The 7,915-nt window shown below is 46.6% G+C and overlaps 1 long non-coding RNA gene across 1 annotated transcript; it reads right to left on the reverse strand.

Annotated features, from left to right (window-relative positions):
• Positions 1–4,621: 4,621 nt before the first annotated feature.
• LOC119324514 lies at positions 4,622–5,697 on the reverse strand. The gene is made up of 2 exons (XR_005157004.1): positions 5,258–5,697; positions 4,622–5,086 (listed from the first exon to the last, which is right to left on the reverse strand). It is a non-coding gene; the product is annotated as an uncharacterized LOC119324514 (long non-coding RNA).
• Positions 5,698–7,915: the final 2,218 nt, after the last annotated feature.

A 7,915-nucleotide genomic window follows, 5' to 3' on the forward strand; every position in this document is an offset into this window, starting at 1 on the left:
TGTCAACCCAATAGACACTTTCGGAGATACCTGTAGTGCACCTTTATAGTCACCCAGTTACGTCGTGACGTTTGATACACCCAAAGCACTCCTACGGTATCCGGGAGTTACACGATCTCATGGTCTAAGGAAAAGATACTTGACATTGGAAAAGCTCTAACAAAACGAACTACACGATCTTGTGCTATGCTTAGGATTGGGTCTTGTCCATCACATCATTCTCCTAATGATGTGATCCCGTTATCAACGACATCTAATGTCCATAGTCAGGAAACCATGACTATTTGTTGATCAACGAGCTAGTCAACTAGAGGCTTACTAGGGACATATTATAGTCTATGTATTCACACGTGTATTACAATTTCCGGATAATACAATTATAGCATGAATAAAGACAATTATCATGAACAAGGAAATATAATAATAATCCTTTTATTATTGCCTCTAGGGCATATTTCCAACACCTGGCGCCCCAAAGACGGTGCTGGCCATAACTGATGGTAAGGAGATTGATCCGGTGGGGGTGGCCTCACCTACCGGTAGTAACTCATGCAGCAAGAGGTTGAAAGTGAATTCGGACAGCGATAACAATGAGATATCGGCGGCCTCCCTCGAGGAGGACCGCCGGACGCAATGAATATCCTATCATGGAACTGCCGGGGGGGGGGGGAACCGCCGGACAGTTCGTGAGGTTTTGGCCCTCTCAAAAGTCAACAACCCCAAGCTAGTCTTTCTTTGTGAGACTAGGCAAGAAGCAGCTAAAGTGGAGAAATTGAAGTGGAGATTGGACCTAAAAGGCTTTCATGGTGTTAGCAGTGATGGACGTAGTGGTGGTCTTGCTTTGTTCTGGGAGGAGACGCTGTCAGTGACAGTGCTCGAATCATATAATAGATTTATTGACATTAGAGTTCACGATGCGGGTTCCGATACTACTTGGAGAGGAACCTTTGTTTATGGTGAACCGTGAGTGGAAAATCGTCAGCGTATGTGGGATCATCTTTGTCGCCTGAGAGCAATTTCACAAGATCCTTGGGTGGTGTGTGGCGACTTCAATGAAGCCTTATGGCAGCATGAACATCTCTCAAGAACGACTAGATCGTAGTCTCAAATGAAAGTGTTCAGAGATTGCTTGGTAACTTGTGAGCTACAGGACCTAGGGTTTTCGGGGCTTCCCTATACATACAATAATGGCCAGGATGGCCATCGCAATGTCTAGGTGCGTCTTGACAGGGCTTGTGCGAATGAGGCACTACGGGATCTTTTTCCGGCGGCTAGAGTTGTGCACTTAGCCACTTCGTGCTCGGATCATAGCCCACTCTTGATAAATCTCGAGGGGGTGCAGGAGCAGAGGCGTAGGCCGACAGTATCACGGTATGAGATCATGTGGGAGCGTGATGTCAAGCTCCCTTCGATCATCTCTGAAGCATGGGCTAGGCATCGGCCAGCTGGTGATTTGGGATCAATTATCATCTCATTAAAACAGGTCATGGGAGATTTGAAGCAATGGAGCAAAGCTACTTTCGGGAATGTGTTGAAAGAGATCGAACGGTTGCGGGGCCAACTTTCTGACCTGCAGCTGTCAGGAGCGGACCAAGCTCAACTTCGGTCTAAAATGAATGAACTAGATGAGTTGTTGTATCGTGAGGAGATGATGTGGCTTCAACGGTCTCGTATCACTTGGTTGAAGGAGGGGGGACGTAACACTAAATATCTTCACCGTCGGGCAGTTTGGCGAGCGAGGCGAAACCTTATACAGAGACTTATGAAAGCTGATGGCTCGTGCTGCGTGGCGCCGTCAGAGATGGAAAGAATGGCAAGCTCATACTTCAAAGAGGTTTTTACTAAAGATCCAACATTGGATCCGAACGAGGTACTGGATACTATCACCCCTAAAGTCTCGATGGAGATGAATGAGGCTTTATGCAAAGCGTATACGGAGGAGGAGATATCCAACGCGCTGTTTCAGATTGGCCCGTTGAAAGCTCCAGGATGTGATGGATTTCTGGCCAGGTTTTACCAATGGAACTGGGCTACTCTTAAGGAGGAAATTGTGGCAGCCGTGCAGGAGTTCTTTTCCAGTGGTGTCATGCCGGATGGTGTTAATGACACGACCATTGTGCTAATCCCCAAAGTGCCACTTCCAAGAGAGCTCAAGGATTTCAGACCCATTAGCTTATGCAATGTGGTGTATAAAATTGTTTCTAAGTGCATGGTAAATAGGCTTCGGCCGCTTCTAGATGAGCTCATTTTAGAAAATCAGAGTGCCTTCATCCCCGGGAGGCTTATTTCTGATAACTCCATCATCGCATTTGAATGTATTCATCACATCCAGAATGTCAGATCTAATTCTCCACCGTTGTGTGCTTACAAACTGGATCTGTCAAAGGCTTATGATTGTGTTGACTGGAACTTCCTGGAGAGGGCTCTGTCCAAGTGGGGTTTCAGTGATGTTTGGATATCCCGTGTGATGGCGTGCGTTTCATCTGTGAAGTACTCTGTGAAATTTAATGGTAAGTTATTGGAGCCTTTCTCCCCCTCAAGAGGGCTCCGCCAAGGTGACCCCTTATCACCCTTTCTCTTTCTCTTTGTGGCTGATGCTCTATCTCCCCTGTTACATAAATCAATGAGAGAGGATGGCCTACACGGGGTTAAGATATGCAGGACTGCTCCGGTTATTTCACATCTGTTGTTTGCAGACGACTCAATTCTGTTTTTTCAAGCTTCGGAACAGCAAGCTAACTTGGTTAAGAGTGTGTTGAACATGTATTCGGCGGCGACTGAACAATTAATTAACCCGTCGAAGTGCTCCATCCTCTTTTCTGAAAACTGCTTGCCAACTGTGGTACATGAGGTTAAGTTGGTCTTGGAGATAACCCTGAAAGTTTTTGAGCCTAAGTACTTGGGCCTCCCGGTCTCGGAGCGAAGATTACATAAAGGAAACTTTAAAACCATCCAGGATCGGTTACGCAAGAAACTTATTGATTGGAGCGAGCAATACTTGTCCTCTGGAAATAAGGAGATTTTGATCAAGGCTGTTGCACATGCTATACCTACTTATGTTATGAGTGTCTTTAAGTTACCTGCATCAGTATGTGATGAGCTGACTCGTATGATCCGCCAGTATTGGTGGGGCGTCGAGAACGGGAAGAATAAGATGGCATGGATGAGTTGGGACAAGTTGTGATTACCGAAGCCTATGGGTGGCATGGGGTTTAAGGATATGAGGGCTTTCAATCAAGCCTTACTGGCCAAACAAGCTTGGCGTTTACTAGATACGCCGGATAGCCTATGTGCACGGCTCATGAAAGCTCGATACTACCCGTCTGGACAGTTGTTGGATACTTCGTTCTCTGGCAATGGTTCTTCAGTTTGGAAGGGTATCCTACATGGTCTTGATCTGCTGAAGCAAGGTGTTATTTGGAGGGTCGGCAATGGAGCTAACATACGCACATGAAGGGACCCCTGGATCCCCCGGCCGTCGACGTTCCGCCCTATTACCCCTAAGGGAAACTGTCGACTGAATCGGGTCGCGGATTTCATTGATGCGAACGGTGCTTGGCGTGTTGATTGTCTTCGGGAGTTTTTCTGGCCGATGGACATGGACTAAATACTAAAGATCAGGACCTCACCGCGTAACCATGACGATTTTGTTTCCTGGTACCCGGAGAAGACTGGACTATTCTCCGTAAGGAGTGCATATAAGCTGGCAACATGCGATCACAACATCGCTTTTGCCAATGGAGCGTCGAGCACACACCCAGCTGGGGATCGTGTGATTTGGAACTGTATCTGGGCGGCTAATGTACCCCAGAAGATGAAGATTAATGCTTGGAGAGTGGCTACCGGCACGCTAGCAACACAACAATGCAAAAGCTGGAGGCACTTAGCGACCAGATCCCTATGTCCTCTTTGTGGGGTTGAGGAGGAATCTACATTCCATGCTTTGGTTGCTTGCACGCACGCAAGAACATTGTGGATCAACATGCGTCGGAGGTGGCCTTTGCCGGAGGATGGCGTTCTGGTTGATAACAGGAAGGAATGGCTCATGTCACTTCTCACCGTATGCTCGGAGGTAGTTGCCGACATGGTAATCTTGTTGATTTGGAGGATTTGGCAGATCCGTAATGATATATATCATGGCAAGGAAGCACCCCCAGTGCTGGCCTCCGTTGAATTCTTGGACAGCTACTACAAATCTTTCAACTTGGCAGGCAAATTTACTGTGGAGGAGATTTTCAAAGGTAAGATGCCCTCGGCAGCCCCGGTGGCACCGCGCCAAGAAGTTGTGGCAATTGCCCTGCCATGGCCGGCACCACCGCGAGGGTCTGTGGCCCTGTCCGTCGATGGCTCCTTCCAGGCCGATGACGGCTCTGCGGTGGTGGGGATGACACTTAGGAACCACGAGGGGGTCATCCTCTTTGCAGCTTACAGATATGTTTTTCACTGCAATGATCCTTTGGAGGCGGAACTACATGCGATGATGCAAGGTATGACATTGGCCATTGAGCACTCCGAGGCCCCGGTGGTTCTTCAATCGGATTCATCCGAAGCTCTATCATGTCTGGCTACGGATGCTCTCTAACGGTCAGCTTACGACCATTTAGTGATGGAGATCAAGCACTTAGCTGGTATTAGGGAGTTTGTTCCTCAGAAACTTAGTCGTGTTCAAAATAGAGTTGCCGATCGTCTGGCAAACTATAGCCGTATGGAGCGTGCTACTGCCGTGTGGCTAGGCTCGATTCCTCCTTGCATTGAGGATGTATGGCCTCTCGACTGTAACTCTATGATTTTGCAATAAAAACTCTCTTTACCCTCGAAAAAAAGAAACCCACCTCCTAACCTAGCGCGCACGTTCTCTCTCGCTATCCGCTCGATTGGGTCGAGCGACCGCACGCGCACGGGAGTGTTGCCGCTGCTTGGAATCGATTTGCTGCCGCCTGTAGTCGCCTCCGCCTCTCTTCCACTGATCCCGTGTTATGAGGCCACGCCCAAGATCACAGAAGAGAGGAAATGCCTCTAGACGGTGCTCTGGGCACTGAACGCAGCGAGGCACCAGGCCATCCATGGCAAAGAAGATCATGCATCCCTACAAAATATGAGTCAGGAGCTGTCTTTTGTGATTAAATCAACGATCTAACAACTAATCGGCATGTAGCCTATGCCCAGGAGATATAATCGATACTCGAAGCAAGAAGAAGGAATTCGTCAGCCACATCACGCACATGCAGCCGGGAGGTAACAGGCGAAAACCACTCACCCGCATCAGTGGCGTTGGCGGCACCACGTACATGGTGTGCGCAGCGGCTCCTTGCCCACGCGGTGGCCCTCGGCCACGACCGCTTGGGGCCGGTAAGGCACGGCTTCGGCAGCAGCCAACGGATGTCGAACGGCGCATGGCGTCGGTGAGGCGCGGCTTCGGCAGCAGCCAACGGATGTCGAACAGCGCATGGCGTCGGTGAGGCGCGGCTTCGGCAGCAGCCAACGGATGTCGAACGGCGCGACGGCGCAGAGCGTCGGCGTCAGCACGCGGTGGCGCATCGTCGAGACAAGCGACAGGATGGCTTGCGCAGCGGCGGGAGTAAATTCTCCTTCAGGAGAGGAGGACGGCGAGCCGGGCCCCTCTGTCCCTCGTCGTTGAGGCGACGACGCCGGAGGGCCGGGAGGCGGCCGCCGTTTGGATTGGAATGCGGAATTGGGGGGCAGTTGGTCGATGGGGACGGAAGCCGTCCCGTCGCCCCTCCCTTATCCGATCTGGGGCGGTGCGCGCCTGTGGGCCGTCCAAAGGCCCATCTCTGTCGAGAAAAAAAAGGAAGCGAGAACGAAAAAAAAACATGTGGGTTGTGCCCACTGGTTTGGGTTGTGCAGAGTCGGCCCAGGACCATTTTTTTTTAATGTTTTCCTTTTCTGTTTTAGCATTTGGCTATGCAGTTTTCGCATGTATGTGTATTTACAGTAATTTCATGTATATTACTGTATCAAAAAGCACACTAGTGTATCAACATATTTGATCAAGAAATTTGATGGTTGCTACATGTTGATGATTATTGAAAATTAATTTACTAGAGAGTAAATTAATAGGCATGAATATTTCATGCAAGATATGTTGGACATATCGAGAATGAATTTTCTGAGTTTGCATGAATCTCAGTTCCACCAGAACCGCACCTGCTCTGGGGCTCCTGCTATATATGATATAGCATAGTATGTTGCATTGCACTTCATCTCACATCACCTACACGTGATCTGTTGAGATCAACAGAGAGTGGTTAGAGAATGGACGCTCGTCTGATTCCATGACTTTGAGTCAGTGACAACATACAATTCTATTGTGCATCAAATCAACCGAAAGTTGAGACTCTACAATAGTGTAGTTTCAGATGCTAATCTCATCGAAATGCTTTCCACTTTCAATCCTTTTATTAGGATCTGACTGAACAATTTCATCAATGGTGAAGGAAATTGGAGACATGATGAGAAGCAGAATATGAATGGAGCACAAAAGGGCAAAAGCCATTTCTTGGAGAATGACAAGGTCAGTAGCCTCGGTTGCTACACATGTGGTTTTATGACTCATAATGCAAGGAAATATGATACTTCCATGCATTTTGGTGGATCTGTACATCCATCAATTGGCTAACGGCAAGAGGCCCATGGGAACAAGTGTGAATCTTACTTCACTTGCAATAACAATGATTTCCCAATGGTTGAAAGTTCCCAGATGTTCCTCGGAACATGGGCAACTAGGATCATGCTCAGCAAAAAGAAGGTCCACTGTTGAGTATCGATGACATGTTGGTGGACTTCAATTTTATTGACATATATGGAGACCGGATTCAGTCTCTTTTCTCATGCATTGTAATGATGTGTATAGACATATTACATGCTGTAAAATGAATTATGTCCATCAACATAATATGATAGCTATGTCATCAGACATGATGCTTGTGGTATGTCCTCTAACATGTACAGTTTATGATGTATGTATTATTTCCATATGAGTTCAATCATATGCTGAAATTGGTTTCTTTCTCTTTAGAAACTTAACGAAATAATCCAATTGAGAAGGAAAAGTGTTAAGTGGAAACTGGGTCTACTAACACGATAGTTTGGGAGATTAAGTGTTTCCATCGCAAGCTCTTGATAAAAGTAATGGAAGCGTCATGACAATTATGGTCGTGATACGGTAATTGTTGGTTCTGGTCAAGCCACAATTACACTCCCTATGGGTACTACATGGTAATCATGGGTGCATTGATGTATCTAGATTCTACTCGTACCTTGATGAGTTTTAAGGATACCACAATGGTTTCAATGTTGAAACCCATAAAGCGAGTGAGGTTGGTAGCCTACTCATGACTCAATAAAAGGGATTTGAATGAAATCCTAGAGTAAATATCTTCTCTATCTTTTGGATTGTACTATACATACATTAAATTAGATACGCATTTGGCGTATAAGATAATTTTCTAGAGTCTTGATAAGTTCAAGATATGGCAACATTGCCTGGATCTCCCTAGTATTGGGATGGTGAGAAAATTATTGATGGTCCAATTGGACACAAATCTAATGGTGTGAAGTTTCTAAATTCATTGAATTGTATATGTACGATGTGTGCAAACCGGGAAACTGATCACAAGGCCATCTTATCTCATGAAAGATGGGCCACTAGATTTCCTTGGATAGGAGATATATATATGATCTAATTCAACCGTAATATGGGATATTCACATATTTTATAGTGCTTTTGGATGCATCAGTGAGATGGTCCAATGTGTGTCTTATTATAAGGGACCATGCTTTTACATAGTTGATTGCTCCGATCATTAATTTGAGAGAAAATCAATCCTAGCACGGGATAAAATCCATCAGAATGGATAATGCTGCAAATTTAGTACGTGAGCATTTGATGATTACT

This window comes from Triticum dicoccoides, chromosome 6B (assembly GCF_002162155.2).
Source record: "Triticum dicoccoides isolate Atlit2015 ecotype Zavitan chromosome 6B, WEW_v2.0, whole genome shotgun sequence".
Lineage (NCBI taxonomy): Eukaryota > Viridiplantae > Streptophyta > Magnoliopsida > Poales > Poaceae > Triticum > Triticum dicoccoides.